This window comes from Castor canadensis, chromosome 12 (genome assembly GCF_047511655.1).
Source record: "Castor canadensis chromosome 12, mCasCan1.hap1v2, whole genome shotgun sequence".
Taxonomy (NCBI): Eukaryota; Metazoa; Chordata; class Mammalia; order Rodentia; family Castoridae; genus Castor; species Castor canadensis.
The window spans coordinates 1,739,033-1,758,644 of NC_133397.1; the positions used below are offsets into that span (position 1 = coordinate 1,739,033).

Consider the following 19,612-nt stretch of genomic DNA (forward strand, 5'->3'; position numbering starts at 1 on the left):
CCAGCAAATTACTAAATGCAGTCAGTTTTATGAGAACCCTTTCAAAAATGTGACTCCATCCCAATGAGATTGAGAGCTAGGGAGGAATTTTGAGTATGGTGTGGGTTTCCTGTTTGTTCACGCATGGTTTCGTCTGCAAGTCTTGGGACGTCTTCCTTCCTTACACCCCTTCATCATTCCCCCACGTGGCAATCCTGGCTGCCACTGCCATGAGCACACTCCAGGTCTTTATCAAGGGCCATATTGATTGTAGGAGTCTGTGTTTCTGAACCATTTGCTTGTAGAATGAGTTCGTTCTCTCTCTCTCTCTCTCTCTCTCTCTCTCTCTCTCTCTCTCCTCCCATTATTGATGAAGTTTTTGTGTTGTTTCTCTAATCCCATAAACCTGGGATTTTCATTGCAAAATTTTGCATTGTGTGGTAATTTCAGAAATTTATGTGTCAGATTTTTGTAAGCTCTTCTAGGCCAGGTGAGATAGCTCATGCTTGTGTCTATAATTCCAGAAACTCAGAAGGTGGAGATATGGAGGACTGAAGTTCAAATCCAGCCTAGGCAAAAGGATAGCAAGACCTCTCATCTCAACAAAAAAGCTGGGAATGGTGATGAGCATCTGTAATCCCAGCTAAATGGGAGGCACAGGTAGGAAGACTGAGATTTATGCTAGTCCAGGCAAAAAATGGGACATCCTACAAGAAAATTAACTAAAGCAAAAGAGCTGGGGGTGTGGCTCAAGTGGTAGAATATCTGATTAGCAAGCTTGGGGCCGGAAGTATGGCCCCCCATAAGAAGCATATTCTAGACAGAACCTGGAGCCCCTGAGCACACCTTTGTTCAGTCTTTCCTCAGAACTTGGAGTTCTTCACCCATTTGAGGATTAGATTGCTCCTCTGCAAAGGCCGATCGTGGCGAGAATAATTTAGACCACAAGGAAAGAAGGGGGTGTTCTGAACACCACATTTCTCTGCTTTCAGTGGTGCTGGCAGTGACCTCTGACCTGTGCCAGGTGCACTTGGCATATTGTTGTGTCTCTAGTGCATCGCCAAAGGGCCAAGTGCTTCCCAAGCAAATGAGGAGTGTTTGTGGAATCAGTGAGCCTTCAGCCCTACTGCAGACAACAGGGGACAGGCGCATCCCACCCTGCCATCCTGTCCTGACTGTGTTCCACCCATTCAAAGGGACAGCTAAGCCTCCCCAGAGCTGCACAGGAGGTGCTTGCATGTCACTCATGAGGAAGAGGTTTGGGGTGCTGGTGGTGGTTCATGGGAGCCCCCAGGAGACAGTGGTTGGAGTGGTTCCCAGAGCCTAGGAGCTGGAAGAGAAGGGGAGATCTGAGAATTCCACCTGCACTTGGGGGCCCTCCCTTCTTCCCCCCCCACACCACACCCAGTACTCTTAACTTATTTCCTTTCTTCAACTCTTTCTCTAGCTCTGGCTAGATTTTTTAAAGTCCTTTACGATATCCCTTGAGAAAAGTGTCACCTCATTCATCTACCAGAATCTCCAGTAGGAAACCCCCAGTGCCCACCAGGGACTGAAGAAGAGAGACCAGAGAGAGGGAAAGGGGGAAGGGGGAGGGGACAAAATGCCAGGCTTGAGAGGTAGGGAAGAAAGGATAGCAATGACCTTTTGATGGCTCACCACGAGGGGCACTGGACTGGGGAGCTCACTAATGTCACCTCATTTAACTTCAGAGGCATCTTTCAAACAGATCCAACCAAATGCACCCACAGGTGAGGGCATTCAAGCCCCCGGAGGTTAGATAGTTTGCCCAGGGTCACGGCAACGGGAGGAGCAGCCAGTCTCACCAGCGCTGAAGCCTTTCTCCTGTTCCCATGCACTGGCACCTTGGAAAAGCAGGCACAGGAAGACATCAGAGCAGGACTGCGGGGTTTACGAATGTCACCCGGGGCTGACTTGTGCCTTGGCACTCTTCTTGGACTAACCTGGTGTAAATCAGCATTTTAGAAAACTGAAGGCACATGGTGTCTGGAAGCCCGGGTCTCCTGGACAGTCCCTATGGTCGTCCAGTGAGCAGGGATGACTGAGGGGCAGGGATGGCTTCATATGCATTCAGAAACCCACCACAGCAGTCAGGCCATGATCCTCCTTGGGTACCAATGGCTCTTTCCAGGCCTGGTTGAATGTTTGCATTTGCTGTAATTGTGGACAGAATATGTGGTCAGCAAATGAATTTTCAGGTACTAGAGAGCCAACCCCAATGCCCTCCCCTCACAACCAGCTCCGCAAGCCAAACTTTATCATGTAGGGAATTAGTCCAAGGATTACCTAATGCACAGATCTCTGGTCGGTAGCTGTTATTAACAAACTGACCTTAGCCAGAGTGGTTTTGATGTCCTTCCCACGAGCAGGACTTGGAACATACAATATGTATGCTGATCAGTGTGAAGAAAGGCCAGGCAGTGGCCGATTTCTTAAGACCACTGGTGGCTGGGCAGTGTGTGCCCTGTAGGGAAATTACAGTCTGGCTTAGGGTGAAAGGGAAGCAGATGATTGCAGAGGATGGGAGAGGGAGGAGCAGCAAGGATCCTTAGAGGGACATGTTGCCTGTCGGTCACTTAGTCATTGTCAACTCTAAAGACGGGAAGCAGCAGGAGTGGTCAATTAGCAGTCCTCCTATTATCTATCTGAGCTCTGTCAGAAATATGTTTAACTTGGGTGAGGGACAGAATGAGTGACCTCTGAGCTCTATTCTGAGTTCCTGTTTTAGAAAGCTGTAATCCAGGGTCCCCTGAGGGCCTATGAAATCATTCACCTGAGACACCCATGTTATTCCCACTCTCATGAGGACATGTGCTGAATGTTTAATTGTGTTTGTTGGGAAGTCAGCATTACACTAGTGGACACAGAAGGCTGTCTCCCCCATAAAGGGATTCCAGGTGCAGGACCCCGGGGCTGAGGAGGCAGCCTGAGGAGGGGCCAAACCTTCCATTTGCTCCTCACTGCCAGGGTCACTGATAGCTGCAGATGGCAGCCTGGGACTGAGGTCACCAGTCCACCCCCATTCCAGAGGACAGGAGGAAGGAGCGAGGAAGGGCTGTCTAGGGGACAGTTCCCAAGCTCAGACACAGCTCTTCTGTTCATGTCTCACCAGCCCAGATCTTACCACCTGGACACACCCAAGCTGCAAATGAAGGAGGTCTTTTGATGACAGGCAATGTGAAATTCGGGGGAAACAATGGGGCATTTCCATAGGGAAGCAGCCAACATTCTCTGATAGGAGTGTGCTCTACCCAACATTAAAGATGAGCAAATTAAACGTGTACCTGTGATTTCCACTCTCTGTTCAAGTTCCCTGGCTGAAACCCCTGAACAATGCAATGGAACAATGTCCCAAACAATGCAAAAGAACTCATGGGCCTGAGAAATGGTGCCATTTGATTCGGAGACTATGCAAGAAAAATCAAAACAGTGGTGTTGTTAGGAGGAGGAAGCTCTTATCTCTTCCCTCTTATAACGCCTCTGAATACCTTCCTTAGCCATGTGGAAATGCAAATTGAAATACTGAAATTCCTTCAGTCAGAATGACCATCATAAAGAAGCAAACAGCAGCAAATGCTGGGGAGGATGCAGGGGAAAAGGAACCCTACACATTGTTGGTGGGAATGTAAATAAGTACAGCCATGATGGAAATCTTTTTAAGTTCCTTAAAAAACTAAACATAGATCTGCCATATGATCCTGCATTACCGCTCCTGGGCATGTGTCTGAAGGATTGTAAGTCAGCATACACTCAAGGTACCTACTTACCCATATTTATAGCAGCAGTGTTCACAATACCCACGATATGGGATCAGCCCAGCTACCCATCAACCAACGAATGGATAAAGAAAATGTGGTACAGTTACACAATGGAGTATTACTCAGCCATAAAAAAATGAAATCACATCACCTCCAGGAAGATGGACGGAACAGAAAATCCTCATGTGACGTAAAATAAGCCAGACTGAGAAAGACAAATATTATGTGTTCTGTCTCTCACATGTGGGATCTAGACCTAAATACACCTGAATGACTTGAGTGTAAAATGGGGATGGTTTATGGGTGGGAACCAGCATGAGGGAGAAGGTGAAAGGGGGATGAAATGGTCAAAGTACTTTATACCCACTTAGGAAAATACAGCTATGAAACTGTTGGAATTCTCTTAGGGATTGGGGAGGGGCTGGCAGGGAGGGACACAGCGGGTGAATTTGATTGAGAAAGATTGCATGTGTAGAAGTCCACTATAAAACCCCTCTGTATGACTAATAAAACAGACAGGAAAGAACAAGAAACCAAAAGTGGAGGGGAACATTTAACACGCTTCTTCAAGGTAAAAAGGGGGCCGGGGGTATAGTCCAGCCCAGCTCATAAGCACCTGGTTGGGCTCAGGGACAAATGGTCTATTTCAGGGTCATCTTTGGGGTCCCAGACCCAGGTCCTTGCAGCTTACCTACAAAAGCATGAAAGGCACTAGGAGAGGAGAGGCCTCTGTCCCCAAGGTGACTCCAAAGCTCCCCCAGGTCAGCAAGCATGCACAAGGCAAATCTCAGATTGTTTAGCTTTCCTCCACCAAGACAGCCACAGACTCCCAAGGAAACCCAACAACCTGAGAAGAGAGCAGTGCTGGGACCCCGGACACAGGCGCCCGAACCCGGCCAGTTCACTACAGATGCTGTCTAAGTTATTACATTAACATGCAAGCCGGGCACCAGGGCAGCAGCTGGGATGGGGACCAGGCTTTACTTCCTGCTGTTCCATTTCTTGTCATGTCACCTGGGAAGACTCTACGCCCCGTGCATGGATCACAGAAAGTATTGGAAGGACAGAGTGAGCGTAACCAGCAGCCTAGGGAGAAGCAGTCAGCATGGGCCATGCTTGGTGCCCACACTAAGCTTTCACAGGAGGCTGGGTGGGCGTCTCCACTGTGTGTAGCATTGTCACTCTTCTGAACAGTCTTGGACAACCTCAGGACTGGGTCAGGGCCTCTGCCAATGGCCATTTGGGCAGTGCCCCCCAGAACTTCCAACCGAAATGGGTCGTGCCTCATGCCAGAATGGATTCTGATCCACCTGGACCAAAGACACACGAACCCAGCCCAAGTGAGGACTTTTAGGAGCAGTGAGTCATCTGCCCCTAGTCTTCTGGGACACAAGGAAATGTGTGGCCTCAAAAACAAAGGCCCAGGAGGGGCCTAAGGGACTGGAGCATATGGCTGGGCACTGACTCACAGGGCTTCTGCCTGTCTGTGAGTAGATCTGGGGGTGGGAGGGAAAGTGGGGTGGGCACCTGTGCTAAGGTCGTGGTGGGAGAGCAGAAGCAGGAGGTCCACGAGCCTCAGCCTCAGCACTCTCCTTTGATGCTGTCTCCATATAGCCTTGGGCCAGCCTGGCTGTAGAAGATAAAGAACTAATCCTGCAAGGAAATTTCTAGGGTGTCATTAACCTGTCCCACCCCCAGCTGCCAGGAGTCCAGGCCCAGGTGGCGTCAGTCTCTGGGTAGGGCCCCGGCCTTCGTGGTGGAGCCTCTGCAGGACAGTGCAGGCCATTTCCTCCTGCTGCTCAGGAAGATGGCGTCTGTCGCCCCTACCCTAGATTCTCTGCAATCAGTCGCAGCTGCAGCCCTTCACCCTTGCAAGGGCTTGCTGCTTTTGCTCCAGGAAAAGCACACAGTTGCCACCCATAGCATATTAAAATTAAGTACAAAGCTATTTCCGGGTCAGTTAAGCACAGCAAGTCACCAGCTTCCCATAGCTCTCGGAGCACAGAGAAACATTTCTCAGCTTGTGTATTCTTGGATCCCGTGAATTGTTCACTGAAGATGAAATACCTGAATTTGCGTCTCTGTGATTTTAAAGCACTGTGTAATGTAGTTCAGAGGCCCACGGACTGCAGCAAGGGTGGGAGGAGACTAACTATCTCAATAAAATCAACTTGTGAGTGACAAATATGAAAAGCAGCCTTACCCTAGTTGACAGATTAATAAGTCATCTGCTTCTCAAGCTTTAATTCCGCACAGGGATCTCCTGGGGCTCTTGTTAAAATGCAAATTTCCACTCAGTAGGTGCAACCTCCTGGGTGAAGACTCCACACACCTTTATGGAAGGACAGAACTCACTTTTGTACACAGAGAGCTGAGAATGTTTTCACCTTTTAAAGGGTTGTAAAAGAAAGCCAAGACCAGTCAGCAGAGACTTTATGTGACTATGACAGGGGCTACGACATTATGATCTGGTCCTTCAAACAGAAGGTCCCCTGACTTCTATCCCAGGTGACACTGACATATGCTGCCAGAGAACCACATCTGGAGAAGCAGGGTTTCAACATCAGCTCTAAGCTGCATTCTCCTTCATCCCAAAGTTAAGGACATGTCAAGTTGGGGAAAAAAACACTCTAAGTGTTAAGAATGATTTAACAGGCACAAATACAAATATGTCTTAAGCGTGTGAGCATGCAAGGAGAGATAGAGAAATGTGACAGACGATAAACGATAGGCACAGAAAGACAGACAGATAGAAAGACAGATAGAAATATAGATGATAGATAGACAAATATGGGAAAGCAAAGACGACAGATGTATTGTCAAAGACAAAACCTGAGCAAGTGAAGAGATAATTTTCTTCAAGCTATTGAAATTCGAGGGACCCCCCCTATTTCAATAGGTCACGGTCTCTGTGGAGTTTTTGCGTCATCCTTTTTTAGACAGGCTACAGGTGGTGGGTTGTTGTTGGGGCACCTTGCACCCAGGGGTCTCCTTGGATGATGGGAAGTGTTCATCTCTTTGTCTAGCCAGCTTCTATTTTGGGGTCACCACTTGTGAGCCACAGAAGTGAGAACTGGGGTTAGCAGAAGGGAAAGGCCAGCATACTGATGGTGGCTGGCACATGGGGGACTCATGACCCCCCACGGAGTCATGGGGAATCATGGGCAGTGATTATGTCAGTCGCCTGGGCAGGGAAGTCCTGGATTGACAGATGCATGCTCCTGCAGTTGACAGACGTGCCTGTTCCTGGATCATCTTTTAACCCTGACAAACCCCAAGATATCACTGTCCATATTTTACAGGTGCAAAAACTGAAGCCCAGAGAAGCCAGGTCGGTCACAGCCTATCTCCAGGGCAGAGCTGAGGGTTGACCGTGAACTTTTCCTGAACTCTGCTTCATCCTTCTGAAGGAATCTGTTCTCACGACATGACTTGTGCCAGCCAGGATGCTCTGGGTGTGGACCGTGTCTGACTCCACCTGGCCCATGCTGCCAACTCTGTGGGCGCACTCCAGCTACATCCAACTACTTCCTTGATGAGCGTAGTTTGTTGGGGGGAATATTTAAGTGTGGCGCTTAAGTAATTTGTATGAAAATGTACAGGCCTGAAAGGAGGGCTTAAAAAGATGCAAATACCCCCATTTCTATAAAGCCGTGTGCTGTGAGGGGTACAACCCCGACTTCTGTTTCCCCAGAGCTTCCCAACAACGCAAGACCACTGGGCCCCTTCCGGTGGGACCTTGTTTGTGGACAAAAGCACAGAGCAGTGGCTCTTCCCTCCCTCTCTCCCACCTTCCTCAGAGCGCTCTACGTGCTGGACTGCCCGGAGCTGTGGCAGGGGTAAAGGAGTGTGCACGCTACTGTGCAAGCCTTGGACGTGGGCTGGGGAGCTGGTCCACTGCACTGTGCCTTCGGTGCAGGGCAGCCACTGCTGATGTCCGCTGTCCTGCATGGCCTCCGGTGACAAGGCCAATGCCCTCCCCTTCTGCTACTCTAGTTCTCTGATCCTCTCTCTTGGACTGAATGCAGGGCCCTTTCTGCATTCTTCCCTTCTTCTGCTTCCTCCCTCCTCTGTGGAATGTGCCTGAGCCTGTGGGCCATCCCCCTAAGCCCATCCGCATCCTCCTCAGCCAGCACCACGTCCTGCTCAGGTGCAGCACCAGATGAGGGTCTTTTCCTGGACACTTCCAGTGTCCTAGGAGGCTTCTCAGAAAATGAGACAAAAGCCCACATTCTCAGATTTTCCCCTCCGTCTGTGACTTCTCTCAGTCTTTCTGCCCTCCACAGATTCTGCTCCACACCCAAGGGAGTCTCAGCGAGTGGGACTCCTGCCCCCTTTCCAGGAGCCAGGCCATGACCGGAGTCCCAGCCACATCTCCAGACTTCCCTCTTTCTGCCTGCTGCTAAAATCCTTGTATTTCTTAGGACTTCATCTTCCTCTCCCTGCCTTATGGCTCCTGCTGTAAAAGTCTTGCTGAATTCTCCAGGATCTGGCAAGTTAACCCATAAATTATTTTTTATCCCTCACAATAAAAGCTGGCTCTCAAACACAAGTGTTGCTTTCAACACACTCATTTTTTCCCAAAGGTTTCCAAATGTCTGCGCAGCACAGACATGGATTGTCTGTCTCTCCTGTGGACTGTGCTGCTCCCTTAGAGCAACCCCGTGGGAAGACCTCTCCATGCCTGACGGGGGAGAGGGGGATTAAACAGGCGCCTCGCCTGAGGTCTAAATGTACTTCCTCTCTACAAGTATTTAAGCTAGTCCTGAACCCTGAGCGGACGGCTCTCAAGCGAATGTGCAGGAACATCACGAAGCTTGCTGACATGCACTCAGTCCCCTTTCGGGGTGTTTCCAACCATGGGGTCGTGTTGAGATGATCAGAGGGAGCTGCTACCCAGGGCAGCTCTCAAGGAATGCGGTTTTAGAGGGAAGATTCTTCTTCCTGGGCACTACCTTGGCACACAGGTAAGGGGCAAGAATCTGTCTGTAACTTAAACGAAAACTTGTCCACTGTCATCCTCCTGGGCCTTTCTCTCAGGCATGCAACAAATATTTCCAGACCCTGCCGACTGAACCCCAAGGCCCATGGGTGATACAGCCACATCCCCAGGTGACTGGAGCAAGTACCTCTGAAACTGTTCCTGTTGGAGATAAGAGACTCGTGGGCTGAGCACAGTAATGGCCTGGTCACCCTTTACACAGGGAGGGAGGCTGTGCCCAAGATGCTGACACAGGAGGGAGGATGGTGACACAGGAGGACCCACAGAGGCCAGGATGGACACTCCACTCCAGCCTTCTCTCCCAGAAACTCTTAGCACTCAATGCCAGGTCTTGTGTATGTGTGGCCTGCCCACTCAGGACCCAGGCCTCCACACAGGGGACTTTACCATCCACCATGCAGAAAGACTGTGTTCATTTAGGACTGTCACAAAATTCACAAACATGACAGCAGCAGTGCCAGGGCTCCGTGAATTCTAAAGGTTGAGCAAGCAGCCTTCTCATTCTAGGTCACTGCAGTAAGCCAGAAAAGGGCCTGGGCCACTGGTCCAACACTCACCCTTGACTCCCTCTCCACTGGACAGGTTGGATCCTAGTTAAGAACAGGTTCACTCAGGTCCCCAAACCCAGCCTCCACCATGTCCCTATGCTCTTGTTCCATATCCAGCACCTCATACCGAGGCTCACAGCCCCTATACACTTTGTCACACTGTCTCCATTTCTGCCCACTCTGTGGTACTTTTCCCAAGCAGCCTGCAGGAGCATCTCTGAGAGCCTTGGGACATACAGTTGACCTTGCAGGGATGAAACATAAGCTTTCATTTTGATGCATCAGGGAGATTTCAGAGTTTTCTTCCTAACACAGCCAATCTAACTAACCCCTCATGCTGCGGTGAACAGAGCCCAGTGTAGGGTAGAAAAGTCTTGTGTTCTAATCCTCCTCCATGTGACTCTACAGCTCATCTTTATCATCTATGTATTAGGACATGGGTGTTTGTGGCGCATCTAAGGGCTACATTGTTTCTCTGACTCACACCAGGAGGACTCATTGCATGAAACAAACCTGCAATGGTGATCATGGTGAGGATGGTTGTGATGATGGTGGTGATTGTGGTGGTGATAATGGTGGTGGTGGTGGTGGTGATGGCGGCAGAGGGGATGATGGTGGCGGTGGTGATGGTGATGATGGTGGTGATGACGGTGATAATAGTGGTTGATGGTGTTGGTGGTGATGGTAATTTATACATTACTGGGCCTATTCACTGTGTGCTTTTCTGACACCTGATAGAATGTTACATAGATGTTTCAATAGAGAAGTGATGGTGTCAGGGATCAGATACAAAGTGGGTTTTGAAAATGGTCATTCTGTAAAAATGTCAAAGCAAAAAATGAAAACTGCTTGCCTGATTAAAAAAACAGTCTAATCTGAGTCTGTTTAACTGAGTTAGTTACTTTATATGGATAACTATGGTCATTAATACCTTTGGACTTGTTCCTATCATTTTATCATTTTGTCTTCTGTCTGCTCTGTGCTCCTTCTGCCTCCTGTTTTTGCTCTTCCTTGTTTCCTGTCTTTCTCTCTTCCAACACAAAATGTGTCCAATCTATTTTATTGTTTTGATTAGCCTTAGTAATTCCCATGCATATCCAATATAATATAATAGGAACTTAAAAAATCTGAATCAGAATATCTTCACACTGTTCCAAAAATATTTTAATTTTAATCACCATTACTTTCCTTACATAAGCTTCCTATATAACTTCTGGGTATCTCCTCCTTTGAACGCCTACGTTGATTACTATTCTGATTGCAGTTTATACAGGAAGAGTTCGTTTTGGCTGCATGCTTACCCTTGTATGGCTTTCCCATTCACTCTTGTGCTGATGGCCTCCTTTGGGCTCAGCTCTCTTGATTCCAAGTCTGTAGTTTAGGACTCCCCTTGTTTCCCTGATAGCATCCCTGCTTCTTCCTTGTGCTGAGCAGAGTGGGTCTCAGAACACTTTGAAGACATTGTTCCATGTCTTTCCTGTAGCTCTGTGGAATCTCTCATTGCTCTAACTGTGGCTCTTCCCTCTTCTCTCACCCACCCTTTGCCTTTGCGCTCTGTGGCTCCACTGAGCTGAGTGAAGGTCAGGACTCTCCTGCTTTTCCTGCAGGGTCACACACGCTTCCTGTGCCTGTGCCATGTGGCTCATTTCTAGACAATGTCCAGGCATTAGCTCCTCAAGACTCGCTCCCTCCCTTTTGTCTGCCCTCTCCTCTGGGCTGGTGCCAGCTGCCTGCTAGGCCTCTTACTCTGTCCACAAGTCAGTTTACAACTGTCCGGTGGAAGAAACAGCTAATTAGTCATTATAGTCCTGTAATTTCATTCATTTTTTTTTTAGTTATGACTAATTAGGTGTTTCTTCCACTGGGCTTTTTAAAAAATGTTTAATTTAGTAAATCACACATATTATCACATATTTTATATAATAAAATAAATACATTTTTATTTCTAAACATTCTATTTATCTATTTACTTTTTGAGATACAAATGACAAATAAAAATTGAACATACCCAAGGAGTATAACCTGATGTCTTGGTATATGTCGATATTTTGAAATAATTGTCGCACTGACGTTAATACATCCATCACCTCCGTGTTGCATTTTTGTGTATGTGCCTGGAGTGAGGACACTTAGGGTCTGCTCTCTGAGCAAATTTCAGGTAAACAACATGTTACCATTAGCCACTCTCACCAGGAGGTATATACATATCTTGAGGTTATCACGCCTAACTTAAGCTTGATACCTTTGACCAAAAGTCCACCCCTTGCCCACCCCTTCCATCCTCTGGTAACTCCATCCCACTCTGTTCCTACGAGTTCAACTGTTATAGATCCTGCACAGAAATGAGGCCATGCAGTGAGTGTCTTTGTGTGTGATTTATGTTTCACTTAGCAAAATGTCCTCCAGGTTCATCCATGTTGTTGCAAAATGGCAGGACTTCCTTCTCTTATGGCTGAATGATATTTCATTGTGTGACTGCATCACATTTTGTTTATTCATTCTTCTGTAGATAGAGTTTAGGTTGTTTGTCCCTCTTTGTGCTGTAAATGATGCTACCATGAACACAGAGGTGGACATATCTGTTTGAGATACTGATTTCATTTCCTTTAGATTCTTACTCAGAAGTGGGACTCCTGAATCTACCATGTGTGTGTGGGTGTGCATTTATCTTCAAATCTACTTACCTTTGTAATTCTACTTTTTATTTCTTTAAATATTTTGTACACATTTATAATATGTACTGTCTTAAAGATCTAATATTTGCAAGCTTTGGGAATATGTATGGTCCTTGTTTCTCCTCTCTCCTACTCATGTTGACTGTGTTGATGGACATTGATTATGGGTTCGCCCTTGTAACTCAGTCTGGGGCGGTTGTCACCCTAAATTGAGACTTTCATCCCCAGAAAGATTTGCTCCTTCTAGTAGCTGGGCTGTCCCTGCCTGGGACCACTGTAGCACAGGCTATGCATGGCTACTGTCACCATACAGCTATCAACATCCTTCTCAGATAGCCACCCCTCTTGATTGTTGTGTTGAGATTACCACTTTGAAATGTGTTTGATGGTGGCTACTTAGGTGTTCAGACAGCAGCAAAAGGACTCACTGTCATGTTGGAATCGCCCTACATTTCTAAGCCATGTGTTTCCCATAAGGTACAAACAAGCTGTGCGGGACGCCATGTTGACTCCTGGATTGTCAAGTTAGTGGATGCTGAGATCCCAGTTTTCCTGGAAGCCCCTTATAACTTTGTAATTTTATGAGCTTCCTCCATCCTCAATATCTCATTTCTCTAACAAGACAACACACATCTGGAGGGGAGGAGCCAGTAATACTTCTCTGGTGGTCCTGCTGTCCCTGCCTCCTGGGGACTGGCCTCCAATCAAACAGTGCTGTACGCCATGGTTTTCCACTGATCACACAAAGCTTTCAAGTTTATAGTGTAGTGTTCATTTACGTGGCCTGGGCTCCCAGTATCATGGATGGCACAAAATAGATGTTCAACAAAAAGCGGGTAGAGTGAGCGCATGCATTCCCTGCTGTCAGCCAGAGACTGTAGGCTTCACCAAGCCTGTTGGTCAGGCTTCCCGTGAGTCGCTGGACAGTGGATGAGAACGCATAAAACACCCTGGTGACACCACAGGGGCTGGGTTTCCCATTACAGCAAAATAGGAGCTTTGCACAGTAGCAGGCAAACAGCACACGTGTGGCCTGTCCCTTATGGTGCAACTCTGGTGGACTCCACAGCCCTTCTCACTTCTGTCAGTGACAACTTTCCTCTGGGAAGCTGGAGCTGGTCCTATGCTTCCTCTCGGATCCTTGCTGGCTTGATCTCCATCCCCAAGGTGATGCCTTTCCAAGTAACCTTCTTCACATGAGGACATGACCTCACCGGCCGTTCCCGGGCCTTTCCAAGGGACGTCATCTGAAGGGGCTGGAAGTCACAGGAAGAGCTCACCTGTCAGCTCAGTCCCCACACTGCTGGCTGCAGGGTGGCTTCACACCCGGCAGGACCCCACGTGTCAGTGAGCTTGTCTCTCAGAGAACAAGTGGTGACGAGTCTCACTTAAAGCCCTAGCCACCTCTCTGTGGCGTCACCTTGAGGTTTAAAGGAAAGTGGCTTTCTGTCCTACATACACAAAACACAGGTGCCGCCAGCACCATGTTCTCAGGGCTGCTGTACAGATTAAATTAAGCAGCATTGCGTCTGGGCCTGGGTGGAGCTAAAAGTAGCAGCTGTCATTGTTGTAACTGTGACTTAGGAGAAGCCTGGCAGCGCCCAGTGCTGTCCTGCATGGCATCTCCTACTTTGTTCCCTCATGCCTCCGGCTCTGGCCAGGGACAAAGAGTGAGTCCAAGGTCATGCAGCAGCTGAGCTCCTCACAGCTCCCTCCTAAAACAAGACCAGGCTCTGGAGGACACGAGGAGACGCCCTGCTACTTATGCCCAGAAGGCGCCCACCATGACTTTCGTACGTTCAGCTCTTCTGCCCTTTTGCTCTCTTTCTGCACTCCAGATCAGCAATGCCTCCTCATTACCATACTGACTAGGTAAAGCCCATGGAGACTGACATCAGACCACGTACCGGCCCCTATGCACCGCCATCTCTTCCTGCCTAGGGTGAGGAGAGAGAAGAGAGCAGCCGCAAACGACTCCACGTGGCAGGCCAAACACAGCCCCCGCCGGGCTCCATTTTTAGAGCTCATTATGCTTTGCTGAGCTGTTAAGCTGCACCAGGCACCTGGATCCTAAGCCGTCCCAGGGGCCTGCGCGGTTAGCCAGCCCCACGTGGTGACTGTGCTGCTTGCCTCACCCTCACTCACCTGCTCACCTCCTCTCAGCCCCCAGCCAGGGTGCAAACACTTAGCAAAAGTATACCTGACGAGACTGCAAGACCTCCACCTGAGAAGCTTCCCCACTCCCGCAGGAGGTGAGTTTAAGCAGGTGTGTGTGTGAACACACACACACACACAGATATGCACACCACTGACACGCAGAAAGGGACACAAACGCGCGTACACAGACATGGACACCGCAGGAGAGACCTGCACACCGGAGCTGCTCTGTGTTGCACATTGTGAAGTGACGCACACTGCACCGAGCCCCCAAATGCTTATGTCGAAGCCCTGACCTCACTATGACTAATTTGCAGCTGGGGCTACATGGGGAGGTTAAGTCCAGTGAGGCCACGGGGTGATTCTGACGCAGGAAGGCTGGTCCCTCACAAAGGAGGCAGAAATGGCAGGGAGGAGGATGCATGGGGGACTGTGGCCTTGAGAGGACGTGGGGAGGACAGATCTCCAGAGAGCTAATCCTGCCTTCCCCTTGGACAAGGACTTCTGTCCTCCACAGCCACGAGGAACTAGCTCTCTGCTGTCTGAGCCACCCAGCCTGTGGCTTCCTCAGGCAGCCTGAGGCCACAGAGACAGGAGGTGTGTTCGGGGCTGGAGGCAGACGGGATGTGCTGACTGACTGCAGGACGTGAGGGCCACACAGTTGTCTTTCCAAGCGAGGCGGGCAGTTTGCCAGCAGAGGCCGTGCCTCACCACAAAAGACTGGCATCTCTTCACCAGTGGGTGAAGCAGGGAAGGGCCAGCCTGGGCCAGCCGGCAAGGGCTCAGGGTGGTACAGGGCAGGGTCTCGCTGTGAGCAGCATTTGCGCTGTCTGGTGGGCCACAGGTCACTGCTCTCCCCTCAGGGATCCCTCTGGTCACCTGGCAGAGGGTGACCTGGGTCGGGGTTTGGCAGGAAGGAGCAGGGGACCTTGTGGGATGCTGCCTATTCCTGGGCTGGGGTGAAGGGGCTCCTCTGTAAGCTGCAAGCCCCCATGATGACACCGAGCCACAAACAACCTGTTAACAAGGAAGGATGCTCACTGCACAGACTTTTTCTTCAGTACTGGGGTTTGAACTCAAGGCTTGCTGGACTGGTCCTCTACCACTTGGGCCATGCCACAGCTCTTTATTTCTGCTCTAGTTACGTTTTAGGTAGGGTCTCACGTTTTATCCAGGGTCAGCCTCAGATGGCAATCCTCCTACCTACCACCTCCCTCGTAGCTGAGATTACAGATATGAACCACCATGCTCGGCTTATTGATTGAGATGGGGAAGGGTCTCACTAACTTTTTTCCCAAATTGGCCTCAAACCTGGATGGTCCTGATGTCTGTCTCCTCGGTAGCTGGGATTTACAGGAATGAGTCACCATGCTAAGCTCTTCATGGAGAATTTTTACATCTTTATAATGAGTTAGAAAAAATTTCTCACAAAACTGTCTTTTAAAAAAATCAACAATATTTTTTATTCAAATATAAGATTGAAACCCATATTTCAACAGTAATGTTATTTTTAATAACATTTTTAAACCCCCTGCTATCATGTCAAAGGCAAATTTGGGGATGGGTGTATCATTTTGTTTATGCACAGATGAGTCTGGAGTGAATATTGGCTTCTCTTTCCTGCCAATTCACAGCTTATAAATAAATTGGCCTGGATATTCTTTGCACAAGGCTTAGTATTTGTCATCTATAACACTCTGTAACTAACCTGCAGTGAGGTGGAGAAGTAGAGATGGGCTGAGAGTGAGGGCAGTGGAGACCCGAGTCCACCTGAGGAACATGGGACAGGTCCCTTCCCCTGTGGGCTTCAGTCTCCTGAGCTGCAGACTGTTAGGGTCCCCTGGGAGCCTGCAGGACCTTGTCAGAAATACAGACTCTAGAGCCCACCCCCACATAGGAACAAGGTCCTCAGGGTCAGAGAATAACACTGAAGGAGGGGAACAGGGGCGGACAATGCTCAAACATAAACTACCACCTGTGTTCTCAGGTGTTGGGGTGTCACGGGTGTGCTGGAGAGAGCTGGGCTGCAAATCGAGGCTAACTTGGTACTCAGTCCTGCCACTGTTGACTCGGTGATCATGGGAGCAGTCACAAGTCCTCAGCGCAGCGTCTGAAGTGGTCACTGAGAAAGTCAACCAGAAGGGGCTTGGAGACCCCTCTTAGACGACAGGGCCATGTTTGGGCTGCACCGCTGTGACCTCACAGAACTGCTCTCATTGCTTTGGTGAGTATGCTAAGACCTTTCCTGTGTTGCATTTCACTAGTGTCAAAAGACATTATGTGGAAAACATAATAGGAGTGTTTGAGTTTTCCTATAAGATGTATTTTTTTATTCCTACAGCTCTACTTTGTAGTATCATTGATTTAATGTTTGCTTAGAGAATTTTGTCTTGCTACTTTTGTAAAAGTTACTCCAACTGACCTCCTTGTGGAAGAGCTGATAAAGAAACCCAGAAGAAAGATCTGAAGGCGTGCTCCCTCCCCCAGCCAGGCCCCGGTTTCACAGATGTGCTAGTCTGGTGTGCTGTAACCTTGAGGTGGTGATAAGTTGTAACCTTGTGCTACTGAGGTATGTTGTAACCTCCTAGCTAGCGAGAGGCTAACTGCCACGCCTGCTTTTGTCCTTCCCGCTTGCTTGCTTCTGCATTCTGGGCATAAAAACCCCACAGCCCTGAGCTGCAGGGCTGGTGCCATTTTTGGAGAGGTCCAGGTGCTGGCCCGCTAGTGTAATAAATCTTCCTTTCCTCCAACCACCTGGGTTTGACTCTCATTCTCGCTGGTCTGACATTCTTCCCGCAACAGAACCAGGTACCATATTAAAAACAAGATTCAGTAAGAAATCCCTTCATTCCTATGCTGGAAATCGTTTGAATGTCTACTGTGTGCAAGAAGACAGCTGAATGCTGTCAAGCAAACTCATAAGTTCTTACTGTCTCTGAGTGACAGGCTGATTTTAACTCACTGCCATAGGGCACTGTCTCTGTCTGCTTCGCACTGAGGCCTGTGGAACCACAGAGCCAGGATGGAGAATATTATTCCCACACAGATGAGCTCATGGTGGAGGGAGAGGCGGGGGGGGGGGGGGGGGGGGTGAGGGGCTCCCAACACAAAGAGGCCCTGTGGCGCTGGAACCAAGACTGATATTTGCATGGGAAAGGCTGCGGTCTTTACAACAGCAGGGTGGTCTGACACTCTGGATCCCTTTCTGTTGGGGAAATGACAGAGTGAGCCCAGGCCTCGCCCCGTGATACCTGCCTGGTGTGCTTTCACTAGCTCCCTGCTGGAAGCACCTCTCTGTTTTTTCATCTACCTCTGGGAGACACATGGTTTGGGCTTGATTTCTGCAAAATTGGGTCCCTCCATTGTCCATGGGTCCTACACACCCTGCAAGTGTCTGTCTTGTGCCCAGCTGTGTGCAAGGCACTGACAGCTCCGTGTGAAACTAGATGGTGTCCATACCACTCACTGTCTAAAATGTAACAGCAAGAATAGAGTGAAAAGTAAATAACAAGGGTAAGGTCCACTTCCCATGAGCTCTATGATAAAAATAAGACAGATTGATATAACAAAGCCATAAAGTCCTGTGTGTGTGTGTGTGTGTGTGTGCATGTGCACTAACACGTTAGCATATACTCGTTACACAGGGTTTCATCGTGATGTCTCCCTATATGTACATAATGCACTTTGATCAAATTGTCCCCTCTATTACTCTTTCTAATCACCCTTGCCCCTCTTCAAACAATTGTAACAGGTTTTACTGTTTTATTCCATGTGTGTACAATGCACTTAGACCACATTGTTCCCCTCTTCACCCTTTTCTACCCCCAATGTCATTCATTGTTTTAAGGTCTAGATTCTACATATGAGAGAGAACATGGGATGTTTGTCTTTCTGAATCTGCTTGACTTCAATAACATGATGATCTCCAGTTCCATCCATTTTCCTACAAACAACACGAATTCCATCTTTCTTATGAGTGAATAAAGCTCCATTGCAGACCTGTGCCACAGTTTCTTTATCTGTTCATCTCTCTATGGGCACCTGGGTTGACTCCATAGTTTGGCTGTTGTCAGTACTGCTGCTATAAACATGGGTGTCTGGACTGTATGCTGACTCCTTCACATATATGCCCTATCCAGCCGTAGTACAACAGGATCGTATTGTAGTTCTGCTTTCTGAGAAACCTCCATACTGAGTGGCTGCACTCATTTACATTCCCACCAACCGTAAGGGTTCCTTTTCCCCTCATCTTCACCAGCGCTTGTTGGTGTTTCTTTTCTTTATGGCGGCCATTCTGATGAGGACTGGGGCAAGATGGAATCTCAGTGGCATTTTGATTTTCATTTCCTTTATGACTAGCTATTGAGCATTTCTCCATGGGGAATTTCCTGTCAATCCATTTGCCTACTTATTAATTAGATTGTTTGTTCTTTCAGTGTTGAAGTTTTTGAGCCCTTCACATATTCTTTATCCAATGGATAGGAGCAAAGACTTTCTCCCTTCTCTAGGCTGCCTCTTCATTGTGGAAATTGTTTCCTTTTCTGTGCAGAGGCTTTGTGACTTGATGCAGTCCCATTTGTCAATTCTTGTTCCTATTTGCTGAGCAACTAGGATCCTATTCAGAAAACCATTAGCTATGCCTAATTCTTCAAGGGTTCTCCCTAGGTTTTCCTCTAGCAATTTCACAGTATTAAGAATTACATTTAGATCTATGATTCGTCTCGAATTGCTTTTTGTGCAGGGTGAGAAACAGGGGTCTAGTTTCAGCCTTATACATGTGGATATCCACTTCCCAACACCTTTTCTCTAATGTGTGTTTTGGCTGTGTTGTGGAGAATCAAGTGGCTGTAGCTGTGGCTTATTTCTGGGTCTTCTGTACCATTGGTTAACGTGCCCCCTTTGATTTCATTGATCATTTTTATATTCATTTATTTGAGTTCTTTGAGATTTCGTCTTCTTCACTATCATTAGAGTCCATTATTGTGGAATTGTTGACTCTTGGAGGAGTTCCTTGTTTTTTCAAGAATACTGCTTGTTTTCTCCTATTTCTCATGTTTCTGTGTTGAGATTTGCATAGCTAAGGCCAAGTTATTTGGTTGTAAGATTTAATCACCTGTACTCTTTCAGTCCAAGTATTCTCAGTGTTCACTTATGACTGGCTAGTGACAAAATTGAGATACAATTTTTCACCACTGGGCTAGGAATTTAGCTCGGTAGCCAAACATTCACCCATGTACTTAGAGTATAGCCTCAATCCCACTACCACTCAGAGAGAGGAAAACAAGCTGGAGTCTCTTGGACTTCCTAGTACACAGAGTATTGCCTTATGTGGGCTGAGACTGTAACTGTCCAAAGGTCAATTGTCTACCATGTCTCCTTTCATTTTAGAAGTTTTCCTTCTTTGTGTAGTGGGAGCCACTCACTGCTGGCCATAAGAACCTTTACAGCCTGGCAGGTTCCTACTTGTTCCCT

At 48.2% G+C, this 19,612-nt stretch overlaps 1 long non-coding RNA gene across 1 annotated transcript; it reads left to right on the forward strand.

The window, feature by feature from the left end:
• Positions 1-13,916: 13,916 nt before the first annotated feature.
• Positions 13,917-16,881, forward strand: LOC141414990 (uncharacterized). The gene is made up of 3 exons (XR_012440009.1): positions 13,917-14,235; positions 16,128-16,364; positions 16,549-16,881. It is a non-coding gene; the product is annotated as an uncharacterized lncRNA (long non-coding RNA).
• Positions 16,882-19,612: the final 2,731 nt, after the last annotated feature.